This window comes from Oryctolagus cuniculus, chromosome 7, assembly GCF_964237555.1.
Source record: "Oryctolagus cuniculus chromosome 7, mOryCun1.1, whole genome shotgun sequence".
Lineage (NCBI taxonomy): Eukaryota > Metazoa > Chordata > Mammalia > Lagomorpha > Leporidae > Oryctolagus > Oryctolagus cuniculus.
The window spans coordinates 116328819-116349344 of record NC_091438.1 but is presented as its reverse complement, the minus strand read 5'-3'; the positions used below and the strand labels follow the sequence as shown (position 1 = coordinate 116349344).

The following is a 20526-nucleotide window of genomic DNA, read 5'->3' as shown; positions in this document are numbered from 1 at the left end:
CTGCTGATGAAGTTCATGAAACTGAGCTTGCAAACGAAGTAGGATTCATGGAACAATAGTACGTGAAGAAAGTACTAAAGCTGTAAGTAAATCTAAATAAATATTGTGAAAACTGGCACCTTAGAGAAGTTTAAAATATTAAATAATATTGTGGAAGACAGAGAAAGAGGACAATAGGAATTATTCTTAGCACTTTATATTATTTAGGTGTAGGAAACCCATGTGGCAGGAACCCAATCATTGAAAGTATCATGGCTGCCACTGAGCATCTGCCTCCGTAGGAAGCTGGAGCAAACTCTGGAGGCAAGGCTCAAGTCCCACACACAACCCAGACATGGGTTTCTTAGCTGCTAGGCTAAGCACCTGCCCAAGGATAGAAATTCTGATTAATATCACACTTTGTATATGCCAAAATTTAACTGTAACCACTAAAAATAATAGAAATAGAGTATTAGTTCTTCAACTGGTACATGGGGAGTATGCAATAAGAAAGCTGAAATACTAAAAGAGAAACAAAATGAAGGCTAAAAAGAAAAATGCAAATAAAAATATTGCATAGTAAAATGTCCAAGTAGATTAAGAATCACAATACATGCACATAGATTAATCTACTCTAATAAAATGGAAAATATCTGAGTGGATATTTTAAAAATCCAGCTAATGTTACTAAAAAGCAGCAGACAAGCTAAGGGTTCCAGACAAATGGGTGGAAAAAGAGATGTAAACCACCTATTACCAAAGGAAGACTGAGGTAAATATATTAACTGCAGATCACATATGAGCAGTTCTCAAGAAAAGGAGAAAAGGCACACACGAATGCACACACACACAGGAGCAGATAAGAAAGAAGTCATAGGTTAGAAGTTTACCTACTGGGTAAGCCACTGGTTGCAACATCTACATCCCATTTCAAAGTGTCTGGGTTCAAGTCTCAGCTTTGCTCCCAGTTCCAGCTAACATAGACTCTGGGAAGCAGCAAGTAATGGCTCAAGTAATTGGGTCCCTGTCACCCAAGTGGGAAACTTGTATTGAGCTCCCAGCTCCTAACTTTGTACTGGCCCAGTCCCAGCTGTTACAGGTATTTGGCAGGTGGACCAGCAGATGGGAATCCATCCATTTTCTCTCTCCATCTCCCATTCATATTCTCCCCCACCCCCAGTCTCTCTGCTTCTCAGAGAAATAAATATATAAATAAATAAGAATGATAAGAATGGACAGTGTTAAGAGAAATTTTTTAAAAGATTTATTTATTTACTTGGCAGTCAAGAGTTACAGGGAGAGAGGGGGAGAGGAGGAGGGAGGGAGAGAGAGGGAGAGGGAGAGGGAGAGGGAGAGGGAGAGAGAGAGAGAGAGAGAGAGAAAGGGATCCTCCATCTGCACATCTTCAAATGCCTGCAATAGCCTGTACTGGATCAGGCCAAACCCAGGAGTCAGAAACTCACTCAAGGTCTCCCACAGTGGTGGCAGGGACCCAACTACTTGAGCCATTAGTGGCTGCGTCCCAGAGTGTGTGTGCATCAGTAGGAATTTGGAATAGGAAGCAGAGCCAGGACTTGAACCTGCAGTGGAGGGTTGAAGATAAACCTTAACCAGAGAAACTTCAAAAAAAAATCACACTTAATGGTGAAGTATAACACCAAGAGTTAATATCTAATGGGAATTTCGACAAAAGGAAAAAGACAAACCCATAGAAAAGTGGATAAAAGTACATGACAGCATAGAAGAGTGAACAGCTTATAAAAATAAGTTCTTAACCTCATAGTAAACAGGGAAATGGCAATCAAGGCAAGAGAATTTATTTCACACCCCTCAGATAAGCAACAATCCCAGTTTGAAAATAACACCTCATTTGGCAGGAAAATGGAAACACAGGAAACCCATACCCTTGTTTGAGTGTATGAATTGGCACAACCATTCTGGGGATAATTTCTCAGTATCTAGTCACACTGAAGTTTATTACTATTGGCAATAATTCTACTTCTAAGGAAATAGCTTTGGGAAACATGCTTATATCCACCTAGAAACACAGGAGGGTGGTTATGGCAGTGTTATTTGAAATGGTAGAAATAAAAACAACCTGGATTCCAAGATAACTGGATAGAGAAAAGCTGCATGTATTCTGATCAAGGGAAAATGTAGAAAAATGTGAGGGCCTGTATGCCTGGGAGCTAGTTGAAGAGGTTTTACAGTGAACATCTACGGTAAGAAGAGAGATTCCGTGGAGCAGCAAGGACTGCACAGACACACAGCAGCTCACGGGATACTACCAGCCACTCCTGCGGTCAGCAGCTCCCATGGCTGGCAGCTGGTGGATTCTGCAGAAACCTGTGCTCCACTGTTGATCTTGTCTGGGGAAGAGACATGTGGTCCCCACTGACTGATTCCAGGCAGATGAGTCGGTGGGGGGCAGAGTGCCCACTTCACTCTGTGAATGGAGGGCACATTGCTCCCTCCCCCAACCAGCAGTGAAAGTGATTTCTTCCCAGAATATGGCAAGTGGAGGCTGCTGTGGCCTGCAAGCCTCTGGTAGATTTTGTCAGCGAGAGAAGCCTGCGGTCTCCACTGACTTTGAGTCAGAACTGGCAAGGGGCATGGTGCCCTCTTAACTTGGTGAATGTAGGGCCTTCCTCCCCAGTCCCCACTAAAATGGCCCAGCTCAGGGATGGAGTGCTCTCTATTTGGACAGAGAGGCTTCTGGGGCAGAGTGGATCCCCTATAGCCTGTGACTGGGGGAGTCCTGCCCTATGTGACTGTGGAAATCCTGGTTCTGTGCTATAAGCCAGGAGGACTCCATGCTCTAACACCACGCCGTGCACAGATTCTTTGTACAATTTGTACACGTGAGTGAGTACGAGGTGCAGGCACAGAAAGGCTCACCTTGGCCCACAGATGAGCAGAGGCACTGTGATCCTCCCCTCTGCCCTAGTGACTACAGAGGAGAGCTACTCACATTTGGGGGATTAGCCTGGACTTTAGCCCCATCCACAATCACTAGACAGCGATCCCTGGCCCCAACCAGCACACACACCTCTGGATATCCCCTGAAGGTGCAGGCCTTCCACCACATCAAGGGCACGTTCCAAAGAGCAGACTTCAGAGGAGATATCTACAAGTGTTTCTCCAGATGCATAAAATATATAAATATAAGAAGTATGAACAAGGAAGACAATATGACTCCCCAAAAGGAACACAATAATACTTCAATATTGGGCTATAAAGATATTGGTGAGGGCCGGCGCCGCGGCTCAATAGGCTAATCCTCCGCCTAGCGGCGCCGGCACACCGGGTTCTAGTCCCGGTCGGGGTGCCGGATTCTGTCCCGGTTGCCCCTCTTCCAGGCCAGCCCTCTGCTGTGGCCAGGGAGTGCAGTGGAGGATGGCCCAGGTGCTTGGGCCCTGCACCCCATGGGAGACCAGGAAAAGCACCTGGCTCCTGGCTCCTGCCATCGGATCAGCGTGGTGCGCTGGCCGCAGCGCGCCAGCCGCGGCGGCCATTGGAGGGTGAACCAACGGCAAAGGAAGACCTTTCTCTCTCTCTCTCTCTCTCATTGTCCACTCTGCCTGTCAAAAAAAAAAAAAAAAAAGATATTGGTGAAATGACCAAAAGGGAATTCAAAAGATTGATTGTAAGATTACTCAAAAATAGAGAAGTGATTACATGAGTTAATGACATGGATGAGATATTTGGCTGGGAAGTAGAAATAATAAAAAACAATCCAACTGAAATATTAGAAATGAAGAATTAAATATATCAAATCAAAAATATGGTGGAAAGCCTAACCAGCAAACTCGATGAGGCTGAAGAAAGAATATCTGAGCAGGAAGACAAAGCTTTTGAAATATCAGTCAGACAAAATAGAAGAACCCCTCCCCAACAAAAGGAACGAGTGTTCAGGATCTGTGAGATACCACCAAATGGCAAAACACACATGTCTTAGTCATCCCTGAAGGAGAGGAAAAGCACAGTGACTTAGAAAATTTATTCAGTGAAATAATAGCAGAAAATTCCTCAAATTTGTATAAAGACATGGACATCTAAGTACAGGAAGCATATAGAACTCCAAATAGACATAATAAGAGATCTTCACCATGACACATTATATTCAAACTTTCAAAGGTAAAACATAAAGCAAAGATCCTCAAGTGTGCAAGAGAGAAATGACAGATCACCTTTAAAGGATCTCCAATCAGATTGACAGATTTCTCACCAGAAACCCTATAGGCTAGGAGAGAATGGAGAGATACTGTCCAAGTCCTTAAAGAAAAAACTGTCAGCCCAGAAAACTGTACCCAGAAAAGATCTCATTTATAAATGAATGTGAAATAAAGACTTTCAACAGCAAACTGAAAGATTTTTTCACCACCTGGTCAGCAGTACAAGTGATACTTAACGATGTACTACACACAGAAACAGAAAGATAACCAACATCATGAAAGAATGTGAAGGAAGAAAACCTCATAATAATAGTACAAAGGACATCCAAAATGAATAATAGGAATATTTCCAGGTAAAAGGCCATACAAAGTCATCACATCAATAATAAACTTGAATGCAAATGAACTAAACTCTCCAATTAAAAGATATAGATTGGGGCTAACATTGTTTTGTAGCAGGTTAAACTGTGGCTTATGATGCCAGCATCCCATATGGGCACTGGTTCAAGTCCTGACTGCTCCACTTCTGATCCAGATCCCTGCTAATGTGCCTGGGAAAACATCAGAGGATGGCCCAAATGCTTGGACCCCTGCTGCCCACATGAGAGACCCAGAGGAGTTCCAGGCCTTGGCCTGGCCCAGGCCTGGTCGTTGCATCCATCTGGAGTAGTGAGCCAGCACATGGAAGGTCTCTCTCTTTCTTTGTCTCTCCTTTTCTTTCTGCTACACTGCCTTTCAAATAAATAAATAAGTATTTTTAAAAAGATACAGATTGTCTGAATGGATTAAAAAGTAAGACCTATGCTGCCTACAAAGAAACACCTCACCAAAAAAGTTACACAAGACTGAAAATAAAAGGATGGAAAAAGATATTCCATGCAGATAGACATAAAAAATGAGCAGGAATGGCTTTCTTAACATCAGACAAAATAGAATTTCATATAAAAACTGTCAAAAGAGAAAAAGAATGTCATAATGTAATGATCAAGGATAAACTCAACAGGGAGATGTGACTACAGTAAGTATATATGTACTAATGCTAGAGCACCCAGTTATTTAAAACAAATAATGGATTGATGGATATAAAGGCTCTAATATAATAATAGTGGGTGATTTCAAAATCCACTTTCATCAATGGACAGACCAACTAGATGAACAATCAACAAAGAAACAACAGAGCTAATCTACACTATGAACCAAATGGACCCAATTTATATCTATAGAACATTTCATCCCACAGCTAAAGAATACACATTATTTTCATAAATGTATGGAACTTTTTCTATGATAGACTATGTACTACGCCATAAAACAAGTCTCAACAAATTCAAAAAAAAAAAAAACTGAAATCATACTATGTATCTTTTCTGACCACAATGGAATGAAGCTGTAGATTCACAAGGTAAGAAACGCCAAAATATTTCCAAACTTCTACAGCCAACTTATATTGGATCAAGGATCCAAAACCAACCCCTGGAGTAAGGACAGTCTATTCAATAAATGGATGGTGCTGGGAAGATTGGATTTCCACGTGCAGAAGCATGAAGCAAGACCCCTACCTTACACCTTACACAAACATCCACTCAACATGGATTAAAGACTTAAATCTATGACCCAACACCATCAAATTATTAGAAAACACTGGAGAAACCCTGCAAGATATTGGCACAGGCAAAGACTTCTTGGAAAAGACCCCGGAAGCACACGCAGCCAAAGCCAAAATTAACATTTGGGATTGCATCAAATCGAGAAGTTTCTGTACTTCAAAAGAAACAGTCAGCAAAGTGAAGAGGCAACCGACAGAATGGGAAAAAATATTTGCAAACTATGCAACAGATAAAGGGTTAATAACTAGAATCTACAAGGAGATCAAGAAACTCCACAACATCAAAACAAACAACCCACTTAAGAGATGGGCCAAGGACCTCAATAGACATTTTTCAAAAGAGGAAATCCAAATGGCCAACAGGCACATGAAAAAATGTTCAAGATCACTAGCAATCAGGGAAATGCAAATCAAAACCACAATGAGGTTTCACCTCACCCCGGTTAGAATGGCTCACATGCAGAAATCTACCAACAACAGATGCTGGCGAGGATGTGGGGAAAAAGGGACACTAATCCACTGTTGGTGGGAATGCAAACTGGTCAAGCCACTATGGAAGTCAGTCTGGAGATTCCTCAGAAACCTGAAGATAACCCTACCGTTCGACCCAGCCATCCCACTCCTTGGAATTTACCCAAAGGAAATGAAATTGGCAAACAAAAAAGCTGTCTGCACCTTAATGTTTATTGCAGCTCAATTCACAATAGCTAAGACCTGGAACCAACCCAAATGCCCATCAACAGTAAACTGGATAAAGAAAGTGGTAGAAGAAGGTCCAAGTCCTCGGGTACTTGCACCAATGTGGGAATCCTGGAAGAAGCTCCTGGCTTTGGATTTGTCCAGCTCTGCCTATTGCTGCCATTTAGGGAGTGAACCAACAGATGGAAGACCTCTCTCCCTATCTCTAACTCTCTCTGTCTGTAACTCTTCCTTTCAAATATATCAATAAATCTTTCTTTAAAAAAAGTGGAAAGCTTATAGCAATTAGTGCCTACATCAAGGAACTGGAAGGCCATCAAATAAATGATTTAAGAATGCATCTCTAAAACTTAGAAAAGCAAGAACAAACCAAACCCAAAGTTAATAGGAGGAAAGAAGTAAATAAATTAGAGAAGAAATAAATAAAACTGAAATAGAAAACTGAAAAAAAAATCAGTGAAATGAAGATCTCATTTTTTTTGAGAAAATAAACAAACTTGATTCACCATTGGCCCAACTAACCAAGAAAAAAAGGGAGAACAGCCAAATTCATAAAACCAGGGATGACAAAGGGAATTTTACAATCAGTAATACAGAAACAAAAAGAATCTTCAGGAATCACAAAAAAGGCTAAATGTCAACAAATTGGAAAATCATGAAATGGATTGATTTTTGGACACATGCAATCTACCCAAATTGAGTCATGAAGACATAGAAAACTTAAATAGACCAATAATCAATATGGAGATTGAAATCAGTAATAAAGACCCTGCCAACAACAACAACAACAAAAAAAAGCAAGCCCAGGACTTCTTGGTTTCACTGCTGATTCCTATCAAACTTTTTTTTTTTTTTTTTTTTGACAGGCAGAGTGGACAGTGAGAGAGAGATACAGAGAGAAAGGTCTTCCTTTGCCGTTGGTTCACCCTCCAATGGCCGCCGCGGTTGGCACGCAGCTGCTGGCACATCGCACTGATCCAAAGCCAGGAGCCAGGTGCTTCTCCTGGTCTCCCATGTGGGTGCAGGGCCCAAGCACTTGGGCCATCCTCCACTGCACTCCCGGGCCATAGCAGAGAGCTGGCCTGGAAGAGGGGCAACCGGGACAGAATCCGGCGCCCCGACCAGGACTAGAACCCGGTGTGCCAGCACCGCAAGGTGGAGGATTAGCCTATTGAGCCGTGGCGCCGGCCTTCTATCAAACTTTTAAAGAATTAATCCCAATTCTTCTCAAACTATTCAAAATAATTGAAAGGAAGGGAATCCTTCCAGACTTCTTTTATGAGGCATCACCTTAATTCCAAAACCAGAAAAAGATACAACAACAACAAAAAAAACTATAGACCAATGTCCCCTGTGAACATAGATGCAAATATTCTCAACAAAAGATTAGCTAATTGAATCCAACAACACATCATAAACATCATTCACCTGGACCAAGTGGGATTTATCCTTGGTATGTAGGGATGCAAATCAAAAATTGTGATAATGATACATGTTAACAAGTTGGAGGATAAAAACCATATGATTATCTCAACAGATGCAGTGAAAACATTTAATAGAATACAACATACCTCCATGATAAAAAAAATCTTAAGCAAAGAGAGTATAGATGGAACATTCCTCAATACAATCAAGGCAATATATGACAAACCCACAGTCAGCATCTTATTGAATTAGAAAAGTTAGAAGCATTTCTGCTAAGATATGGAACCAGACAAGGATGCCCACTGACACCATTGCTGTTCAATATAGTTCTGGACGTTTTAGCCCGAGCCATAGGCAGTATGTTTTAGCCAGAGCCATAGGCAAGAAAAAGAAACCAAAGGTATACAAACTGGAAAGGAGGAAGTCAAATTATCCCTGTTTGCAAATGACATGATTCTATATATAGGGGAATCAAAAAGACTCCACTAAGAGACTACTGAAACTCATAAGAGTATTTGGCAAAATTGCAGGATAGAAAAATCAACAAAAAATCAATAGCCTTTATATACACAGACAATACCGTGGCTGAGAAAGACTTGTAAGATCAGTACTCTCACAATAGCTACAAAAAAATTTAAACACAAGAATGTGAAAGGTCTTTACAATGAAAATTACAAAACATTAAAGAAATAGAAGACACACCAAAAAAGGAAAAATCTTTCATGCTCATGGATTGAAAGAATTAATATCATCAAAATGCCAATTCTATCCAAGGCAATCTACAGATTCAATATGATCCAAATAAAAATACCAATGACATTCTTCTCAGATCTAGCAAAAATAATGCTAATATTCATATGGAAATGCAAGAGACCACAAATAGCTAAAGCAACCTTAAACAACAAAAACAAAGCTGGAGGCATCACAGTATCAGACTTCTAGGGATACCACAGGGCATTTATATTCAAAACAGCCTGGTACTGGTACAAAAATAGACATACAGGCCAACAGAACAGAATAGAAACCTCAGAAATTAATCCACACAACTACAACTGACTAATCTTTGACAAACAAGCTAAAATCAATCCCTGGATAAAGGACAATCACTTCAACAAATGGTATTGGGAAAATTGAATCTATGCACACAGAAATATGAAGCAAGACCCCTACCTTATTCTTTTTTTTTTTATTTTTATTTTTTGACAGGCAGAGTGGACAGTGAGAGAGAGAAACAGGGAGAAAGGTCTTCCTTTTTTGCTGTTGGTTCACCCTCCAATGGCCGCCACGGCTGGCGTACTGTGGCCGGTGCACCGCACTGATCCGAAGCCAGGAGCCAGGTACTTATCCTGGTCTCCCACGGGGTGCAGGGCCCAAGCACTTGGGCCATCCTCTACTGCCTTCCCGGGCCACAGCAGAGAGCTGGCCTGGAAGAGGGGAAACTGGGAAAGAATCCGGCGCCCCGACCGGGACTAGAACCCGGTGTGCCGGCGCCACAAGGCGGAGGATTAGCCTATTGAGCCACGGCGCCGGCCCCCTACCTTATTCTATATACAAACATCAACTCATGGCTGGCGCCGCGGCTCAATAGGCTAATCCTCCGCCTTGTGGCGCCGGCACACCGGGTTCTAGTCCCGGTTGGGGCACTGGATTCTGTCCTGGTTGCTCCTCTTCCAGTACAGCTCTCTGCTGTAGCCCGGGAGTGCAGTGGAGGATGGCCCAAGTCCTCAGGCCCTGCACCCACATGGGAGACCAGGAGAAGCACCTGGCCTCTGGCTTTGGATCAGCGTGGTGTGCCGGCCACAGCGCGCTGGCCGTAGCAACCATTGGAGGGTGAACCAATGGTAAAGGAAGACCTTTCTCTCTCTCTCTTTCACTGTCCACTCTGCCTGTCCAAAAAAAAAAAAAAAAATCAACTCATAACAGATCAAGAACCTAAATATACAACCTGACACCATCAAATTACTAGAGGAAAACATCAGAGAAACTCTGCAAGACATTGGCAGAGGCAAAGACTTCTTGGAAAAACCTCAGAAGCATAGTCAATCAAAGCCAAAATTGACAAATGGGATTACTTCAAGCTGAGAAGCCTCTAGACTGCAAAGAAAACACTCAGCAAAGTGAAGAGGCAACCAACAGAATGGGAGAAAATATTTGCAAGCTATGCTACTGATAAAGAATTAATATCCACAATCTATAATGACCTCACAAAACTCAACAACAATAAAACAAGCAATCCAGTTAAGAAATAGGCAAAAGACACAGGTATTTTTCAAAGAATGAAATGCAAATGGCCAGCAGACACATGAAAAAATGCTCAGGATCATTAGCCATCTGGGAAATGCAAATAAAGTCAACAATGAGGTTTCACCTCACCCCGTTAGCATGGCTTTCATCCCAAAAAAACAAAAAATAAGGATGTGGGGGAATAAAACAGTGTACCACTGTTGGTGAGAATGTAAACTAGTACAATTCTTATGGATGACAGTATGGAGATTCCTTAGAAATCAGAAAATAGATATACCATATGACCCAGAAATCCTGCTCCTAGGAATTTGTCCAAAGTAAATTAAATCAGCATATAAAATAGTTATCTGTATTCCCATGTTTATAACAGCTCATTTATAATAGCTAAGATATGGAATCAATTCAGATGTCCATTAACTGGTGACTGGATTAAGAAAATATATTTATATACATGATAGAATATTACACAGGCATATAAAAGAATGAAATCCTGTCTTTTGCAACAAAATGGATGCACTGGCAACAATTATACTTAAATAAGTCAGTCCCAAAAAGACAAATATCACATGATTTCTCTGATATGTAGTAGCTAATATAGGGCACAAAAAATGTACAGAAGTGAAATGGACATATATGATTTGATTGTTATTTTTTATTTTTTTATTTTATTTATTTGAAAGACAGAGTTACAGAGAGAAGTAGAGACAGAAAGAGAGGTCTTCCATCTGCTGGTTCACTCCCCAGATGGCCACAATGGCTAGAGCTGTGCCAATCCAAAGCCAGGAGCCAGGAGCCTCCTCCAGGTCTCCCACATGGGCACAGGGGCCCAAGGAACTGAGCCATCCTCTGCTATCCCAGGCCATAGCAGAGAGCTGGATCAGAAGAGAAGCAACCAGGACTAGAACCAGTGCCCATATGGGATGCCAGTGCTTCAGGCCAGGGCGTTAACCCACTGTGCCACAGCGCAGGCCTCTTGATTGTTATTTTTAACTTTTATGTATACTCCTATGGATCTGTGATCTTTCTACTTCTTACTTGTTGAATATTATGGTTAGTGGTATATTAAGCCAATGATTATAGAGTAGATTGAAATCATGTTTTTATAAAAATTAAAAAACAAAAATATAAAGGAAGGAATGAGAGGGATTGAGGGAAGGAGGGGAGAGTGAGAGAAATATGGTTATCTTCTTAGAATTGAACCTATGAAATACATGAAATCTGTTCTCTTTATATTAATAAAAACCTTTTTTAAAAAAATCCTATATGTTCCTCAGTAAAGGAATTTAATAATATCTCCAAAGTTTCATGGAAAATGGAGTTAAAAGATAATTTTATTTTGCTGCAAAAAAATTTTGAAATCTGTGCATAGTTTTGTGATATTGCACAGTTTGTGATCATCCTGAAGACTTCTCATACATGGATTTCAAAAATTGCTTGCATCAAAACAAACATCTTTTAATTATGTTTTCCACAAACTTCTTAAAGTGCCCTCATACATTGAAAATATATGGTATATTCCTGTGATGAAATACAAAATTATAATGAACAAATATCAATATAAATATGATATGAAAATAGCATTGTAAAGAAAAGAAAGTTGAAGATGGAAGATGTCATTTATACAGAAATGTAAAATATGACATCTTAAACAGAGTGAGTTTGCAGTCTAAGTTTGAGAATGCGCTGAACAGATACACTCCTAAATTCATGACAGTTGTTACCTAAGGGATGGGGGAATGAGAAATGAGACCACAGAGTGAAACAATGGGGCTTCAATGGTATCCATAAACAATGGGAAAGGACAATTATAGTGCAACAAATATGGAGAAAAATTACCCACAACCCTCCCACCTTAACACAAGGAGAGCTTAGCTTTTTGGTGTTCTTCCTAATCTTCCCGTTTACGTATGCTTTTATATAGTGATCATGGACAATGGAAAGTTTGGAGCTCTCTTTTTTCTTTCTCTCTCATCTATTATCATATCCTAAGCACTTTCCACTGCACTGTTTTACTCCTTTGATCATCTGAAATATTTTCTAGTTTTCATTTTGCATCTTCTCCATAATATTTTAAAAGATTTATGAATAGTTCATTTTGCTGAAAAGGGAATTTATAAACTCTAATGCATCAGTGGCTTCCCCCTTCCTATTTTTTTTCTGCTTCCTCTACATGAAGTAATCAAGAGAAACTTTCATAAATTATAGGCTATGGCATGTATCCCATGCTCCAATGGCCTAACAATCTCATCCTGTCTATGGTAAATTAACTTTATTAATAAGAAACAATTTGTGGAAAAGCTGAAAGAAGATGCCTAATCAATTTCTTGGACTACTTTGGTCAAAAATGAGTAAGTATTTGACTTCAGATGACTTTAAAGAAAGAATTTCAACCAAGTGTTTTTCTTTTTATTCTTTGTAAAGGCGTCTTTTAGATCAATTGTCTTTACAGAGAAGCAGTCCCAGGATTAATGTTAAAAGGGAAAAAGGAGAATGTAGTTGTATTTAAACCTCTTTCTTTGGTGCCTGAAAATGTCTTTTATCTTTTTTCTCGGTCCATTAAAGCTAGATCTGAGATCCACCTTGATTTTATACTGTATGGATCAATAGAAAGAAGTTGGATTGCAGGGAGCAAATGACTGTGTGATTGCAACATCTATGCTTCAATTTCTTTATTTCCACATTTATGAAAAATGTCTGTTTCCAGGACAATATGTGTTAGTGACAGGCAGCAGGTGACAGACAGACCCATGGTGTGGGTTCAGATATTGAAGGAGCTTATAAATGGCATTGGTAACTCCTTAAATTCATAATAAATCTTAAGGATTTTTTCTCATGTAATCTACTAGAACTTTTATCTTCTACATGTTATTTGGTGATTAAAGATGAACAATCAAAGGATAGTAAGAAGAATGGTTATGGGGGACTTAAGCTTATGAAAGCAGATGAGAGTTTGAATCTCAATTCTTTCTTTTGAACAGGCAGTTTGAACCAAGCCTTTTTATCCTTTCAGACTCTTTTAGGAGGATGAGATGATACAAATTATGCTGTGTGTAGTATTAAGTGGTCACTATTTCCACTCCCACTACAATTTCCATAACTACTCCCATTTCCACTTTTACTACTCCTTCTAACACTTATACTTCAACTTCCACCACTGTGTCTAACTTCAGTTTTTCTACTTTCATCATTTTAATATACACATGTACATATGCTTAAATATGTATATATATATATGAATTTAGCTTCATATATTTTATGTGTAGTCATGTATACACACTTATCTATACATTTGTATTCTAACATTACTGATTCTATTATGACTTCTGCTACAAAATACACAACATTCCCAACACCAGTTTGCTCTGGGTACCAGATATTTCTTTCATTCATGTATTCGTAAGCCAATTCTTTCCACAAAAGACCACAAAACTGTGATAACCATGTACATATTACCAAAGTGCTGGATAACCTTAGAAAATACACCATCTCCTCTGGCCTATTGCATGAGTAGTGCAATGTCAGCAAACTTTTGATCTGATTCATAAGGAAAACATGTAAGCAAGAGTAGTTGCTAATAATTACTGACCATTTTCTGTGTTGGGCACAGTTGTAACATATCTCAATTCATTTGATTGCTATGAAATTGATATTATTATTCTTTTTGTGTTCAGGTGAGGAAATTGAGACATAATCCAAACTCAGAGAATAGCAAGTGGCATAAGAGAGAGCAGAAGTCCAGTATTTTTCTTCAGACTCTGGATATTAACCACCATGCTATATATCACCTCCTCCAGGGGAGGTCAGACAGAATATGAGTAGCCCATGCTAGAAGGGAAGCCATCTAGGAAGGTGGTCATGAGGGTGTGCAGCAAATGGGACCTCCAGAGGGCTGACCAAACTATAATAGAAAGCCATAAGAAGATTATGTCTGTCAGGGATACAAAAGTAGAAGGGCTGATATTTCTCATCAGTTAAGTCACATGGACTTACTTTGAACAGACTATACTCATGTTCATTTTATATGTGTCTATGTGTCCTACCATTTAATCCTCTTAGTGGCACTGAGTGGTCCTGCACAGATGACGGAACTGAGTCTATGATAGTACAGTTCTTAACTAGCAGGGGAGGGTCTGGAGCCAGATTCTAAATTTTTTATCAATATAAAGAGAACAGACTTCATGCATTCCATAGATACAGTTCCAAGAAGACAACCATACTTTCATGCCCTCCAATCTTCCTCCTTCCTTTTTAAAAAATTTTTGCAAAAACATAATTTCAGTCCATTCACAATCATAGGCTTACTGCATCACTGACCATACTATTCAACAAGTATATAGACCACAGTTCCACAGGGATATAAACATGGGCTAAAAACAACAGTCAAACCTCAAGATGTCTATTTTGTTCCTGTACATTTTTTTGTATTCTGTATTAACTACCTGGTATCAGAGAAAACACATATTTGTCTTATGGGGACTGGCTTATTTCACTAAGCATAGTGGTGGAAACCAGAGTTTTTGATTCCTAATGCAATGGTCTTTTTCCCTTCCCTACAAGTCACTTTAGAACTAAGAGAAAACTGAAAATAATAAAGTACCAGATGATGGTGAAGCTCAAGGAGCTTACGAGTGCGTTGTGGGTGATGTTTTTTAAAACTTTTTAGGCGAATCCAACTGTTTTATGGATCCATCTTTCTACATAGTAGACAGTGATATGGGGATAATGTGATGGGGAAGCTACTATTCTCTGTGCCTGGTATTATGATCTCCAAGATAATATTAATGTTTAACCTGTAATTTGAGGCTAAGGAGGAACCAATGAAACTAGTGGTAAATTTGGGAATGATTTTGTGAAAAGCAGTTTGCCTTCTACTAACATAACCTTAGAGTCAGACTCTTAATGAATTCGAGGCAGCTTCAAAAGCATGAATGGCCCCAAGAGCAAATTCTAAAATACCTACATTTCAGGTTTCAGAGTGTCAGCCATAATAGCCGTCTCTGTGTCTTCCCCAGACAGGGGGGTGAGGCCAGCCTCTGAGCTGGTGGCAGGCTTGCAGCAGGAGCCCGGCATCCTGACTGCCGGTCTGCTGCCTTAGCACTTCTCCTTCAGACCGTCAGACCCTGCTGGCACAAACCAGCCACGGTCACTGCCACTCATCAGGTGTTTGCAACATTGGGATTTCGGTTTGCAGAATGACAGCTAATTCTCTAAAACCTCACTACAAACCTAGGGTATAGGGTTTGATTTTACCATTTACCATAAAAAAGGAAATGGAAGACTAGAGAGACATATATACTAGACAACTTTTCCAAGATCACATAGCTAGATCTCAGCATATGAAGCAAAGGTGATCTAGCCCCCAAAATCTATGTTCTTAACATACTCCCCAAATCTTCTAATGTTGAAGTACTAAAGCCATTCATGCCGTTGGTAAGAAAGAAATAGTAGACCCTCTTCATGCTTTTGGTTCATTTATAATTTAGGCAGGGAGGTAGATACACACTTAGGAGAAGTGGAAAATAACAAAAACAGACAGAATCTAACCACCTTTCAAATAAATAAAATAAATCTTAAAAAAAATAAAATACTGATTAAGGTACCAGCATTGTGGTACAGCAGGTTAGGCCATTGCCTGCAACACTAGCATCCCATATGGGAGCTGGTTCGTTTTGCAAGGATGCCATATTCTCTCCTACTGTGGGGATTTAGCAAGTGCCGTGCCTGCTACCTGGAATGCCCTCTGCATGGCCAGCTCCCTCTCAGCCAGGAGGTCTCACCTCTGCCCCCTTTAACTAAGTCCTTTTCCAGCTACCTTTGCCAATAGCCTTCTGTCCTACCTATTTCCAGATACCATAACAGGCTACCTGATGTTCTTGTTAGTGTTGCCATAGTCTGAAAACATGTTGTATCACTTTATAAAAACCCTTTCCATCTCCTGCTCTGGGATCTTGTATATCACTCACTGCTGTGTCCCGAGGGCCTGATATGATGTCTAGCACATCAGGGGCTCCCAGCTAACTACCACTTTTATTTTTTTAGACCCTCCTCTGGTGCTCACAGAAGGACTAGAGACTCCTAGATGGACAGGTAGATGATTACATTTTTATTGACTGCCTCCTCTCTGCCACACACTGTGCTAGAAAACAAAAATAATAATAGACAAGGCCTTTAGACTTAGGATTCTCACAGTCTAGAATAACATGGAAATTACATAAGCTGAGTAAGTATCATCTATTAAAGCATTAATAATTGTAATAGGAAAATAAAGTGGCATAATATTTGGGCTAGACATATCTTGAGCAAGACTATGAAAACACAATTATTGTCAAGGAAGCTAACATGTAAGCAAATATTACTGCCTTTTTATGTATAACATTATTCAGGTATTTGTCTTTCTTCCCAACTAAAATGACTGCTCCATGAGGGTAGAGAGTTTGTTCTGCTTCTTATGACTGCCAGTATCTAGAACAATGGCTGCCGCATAATTAGAACTCAGATTATTGAACGAAAGGAAACATGAATCCTGCATGATGCAAAAGATCTGGAAGAAGGTCACTCCACAGCATCACATACAGGAAGAGCATTTCTGCTTGGACATGGTATTGGATGTACAAATTTATGCAAAATATAAGAGTAACAGTCTTAAAATGCTTTCTGTAGTTACATAAAAGTTAACAAAGGTTGCTAGTGTTTTATCCATCCAACCTTCTCCTCATCATTCTCTTTATCTGCCATTCCATTGGTCTCTCATTTACTTAGTCATTTAGTAAGTACTGCTTGCATGTGTGGTAGGATCTGGAAAAACCCAAGTGGAAAACATAGATGATCCTTTACTCAGAGTTTGCAGGCTGATGGCTAGCTCCAGGAATTCTTTTTGGTGGAAAAATTCTGACTGAGACATTAAGTACATCTGAAAAGTCTTTAAAGTGGTCCTGAGTTCTCATCAGTAATAAACCCTGTGTTATCATGTATTTTAGGACAAGTTACAAAAGTCTCTGGTCCTTGGTTTCTCATCTACAAAATGGAAACATTAATGTTACTCTCCTAAGATGGTTATGGGCTATAATAAGCTTAGCAGATATAAAAAGACTAGACAATGCCCAGGGTGTGGCCACAGTCACATATTAGTTGCCACTGCACCTTATGGAATATTTCCATGCACAAAATTAGGCTTTGTTTTTAATAAGGTGGGCGTTTGGTCTAGCACTAAGGACAACCATATTTGAAAACATGAAAGAGAAATTCTTAGTAAATTCCTAGTAAATCCATTCCCCTATCAAACGGTAACCATGTTGTGTCCCCTGAAGCTCACTTAGAAAGGGATAGTAAGAAGTTATTGGCGGGACCTACAATAAAGTCACCTGAATTTTCTGGTTCTAAAACTCCATGGGACAACAGTTTCCAAAATTTCCCTCTCTTCATTCTTCCCTCAGAGTGATCCAATTTAGCACACTCTGACTTCTGAGGCCACTTGTACCTTCAAAAATAATAAATAGCCATGATGAGCTTATTTTGGTGTGGATCAACCAGACTAGACCTGTACCTGTCAAAGTTACCATTTGGAAAAGAGCCCTGCGGTTGCAATTTTAAAACTAGCCTAAGAGATTCTGTCTTACTCGCACACAGGTGCAATGATATGCTTTTGTTGCTGTTGTTATAAAAAAATTAGTGTAGACCTTCAGGAAGAATCTTATCCGTGTCTTGCACTGAGTACTGGTTGTGCAGCAAACACTTCACATGGATTAATGTCAACACAATGGAAACAGCAAATAATCTAGGAGCTCTCCTAGCTTCCTCTTTTACCCTCACATCTCCTCTGATCCAGCAGTTTCTGGTCTTCTTCCAAAATAAATTCTGGATCCATTAATATTTTTTTAATCTCGTTTCTACCACCCGGTCCATGTCAAGTTACTTCACCTCTCTGTGGCTACATTTCTGCAGCTTTATAGTGGGGTGATATTACTTCCAATCATAAATGGAATCATCTATGTAGAGGATTTAGACTAGACACTGCGAGTATGGGTTGCAATTTGTATTGTTGTTGATGTCACTGTGGCTTCATGTGTTTTCTTCCTGATTTCTTCTATTTCCTTGCAAAATTTATTATTTACAAAGCATCTAGAGTGATTGTCACAAAATCAATTCTAGCTCATATCAGTCCTTGGTTTAAAACTCCAATGGTTTCCCAATGCACTTAGCACAAAATCCAAATTCTCTCTAGGGTCCACCGGACTCTGCCATCCTTGTCCTGACTCAGCGTTGGCACTGGTCCTCTCCTTCCTGGCTCACTGGCCATGTGAGGGGGGCTGTCTTGAGACTTCATAGCAGTCATTTCCTCTCTGGGAATGTTCTTCTCCTAGGCATTCCTTTGACTGAACTGAGCCCTTATCATTCAGTCCTCAACCCAAAAGTCACCACCTCAGAAAATTCTGGATCATCTCAAAATTTTTTCCAACCTCCACTTATTACTTTAATCCAAATTTGCCTCCACAGCACTTCTTGCTGTTCAAATCAGGACTTCAGATGCATTTATTTGGCCATAGCAGTGGTAGTATTATCATTTATTTCACTCGAACGCCTTTGGTAAGGCACTGACTCAGTCCTGGACACTCGATCTGCCCAGCCTGGAGGGCACTGCGTGGCACAGGAAGATGAAAACCACAAATACGAACGTATGCTCCACTACATGAAGGAGGCTACCCAGAAGATTTAAAAGGTGGCTTAGGTTAACTTTTTTTTTTAACTTTTATTTAATGAATATAGATTTCCAAAGTACAGCTTATGGATTACATTGGCTCCCCCCGCAATGACTTCCCTCCCACCCGCAACCCTCCCCTTTTAAAGACTTTCATCAAAATGAAAAACAAGGGTGGATATTTGATACCGTGGTTAAGATGTTGATTGGGACACCAGTGTTTCATATAGTTGTATCTGGGTTTAAGTCCCATTTCTGTTCCCAATTCCAGGTTCCTGCTACTGTGCACTTTGGAGGCAGTGGTGATGATTCAAATAGTTGAGTCTTGATGCCCATGTAGGAGACCCAAATTGAAGTCTGGACTCCTAGCTTCATCCTGGCCCACCTCTGACTATTGTGGGCAGTTGGGGAGTAAGCCAGCACATGGAGGTTCTCTGTCTCTGTCTCTGTGTCCTTGACTTTCAAGCAAGTAAAAAGCAAATAATTGCTACTATTTTTAAAAATCTTTGTTTACTTATTTGTTCAAAAGGCACAGCAAAGGAGAGAGAAAGAAATGGAGAAAGAGAGAGAAAACCTGCATCTACTGATTCATTCCCCAAATGGTCTCAGTGGCTGGAGCTGGATCAAGTTAAAACCAGGAGCCAGGAACTCTATCCAGGTCTTCTACCTGGATGTGGGGCCCAAGCACTCGCACCATTTTCCAATACCTTCAGAGGTACATTACCAATACAGTCAGCTTGGTATGCATGAAAGAGTGATGATAAAGAATAATCTCCAAAGAGCCAATTCATTGTTGAAAACTAATGGAATATTAATATTTTCGAGATAACAAGAGATAGAGAGGCCAAAGATTGAAGAAATCAAGATTTTGTGAGCTTCTGTGGACTCTGTGCTTTGTTTGTTTTATTTTACTTGGACTTCAGGACAACACAATGAAGTACATATTATTAATGTTTCCATTTTACAGATAACCTATATCAGAGCTTTGGGCTGTTACATGATTCAATCAAGGTGTGGAGGAGGCACTTGAACTTACATTAATCAGACTGAAAGACCTGTACTTGTTCCATTGCACAATGCAGCCTCTCAGATTGACAGAAAGTAGAGAAGCCTTGAAACAAAAGATGGCTCTCAAAGGTGCACCAGGTTCTTTACAAACTGATTACTCTATGTAGCCATAGAAGTACAGCTAGAACACAGAGACTCCTATTTAATCAATCATGGCTGAAAACAATGAAGGTTCTCATTAAGAGATGACTGCATCCCTTATATGTTTTAAGAACTGACAGGAAAAGAGGGATAAAGGTAACCTCTGGTTTACTGAGGAGCGGATCTAGGACAGGAGTTCGGAGTGTGGCAATCAATTTTGTTCCCAGTTCAACTTGACGGACTTTGAAACCAATAATAAAAATATGTCTATGTGTAGATGCATGTAAGGCATTTCATCAATGTATTTTTGGAGCCTGCAATTCTGAGCACGGATCTTTGTCCTCCGTGGAAGGATGCACAGTCCCTAAGGAAGCTCTACTGAGCACTTTCTAGATGCCAGGCCCTGCACTAAATACTTTACAATCATGACTTTATTTAATCCTCATCACAACGTTATGAATTAGGGAATAGCAGTAAATACAATACTTCTTATGTAAAAGTAGATACTGAAATTTTCAGAAGTTCGGGCATCTGTCCAAGAGGTTAAGTGGTAA

General features: G+C 40.0%; 1 protein-coding gene across 2 annotated transcripts in view; it reads right to left on the bottom strand.

Annotated features, from left to right (window-relative positions):
• Window positions 1–20526, bottom strand: part of FYB2 (FYN binding protein 2) — a 159075-nt gene that overhangs the window by 95086 nt on the left and 43463 nt on the right. The window lies entirely within an intron of this gene.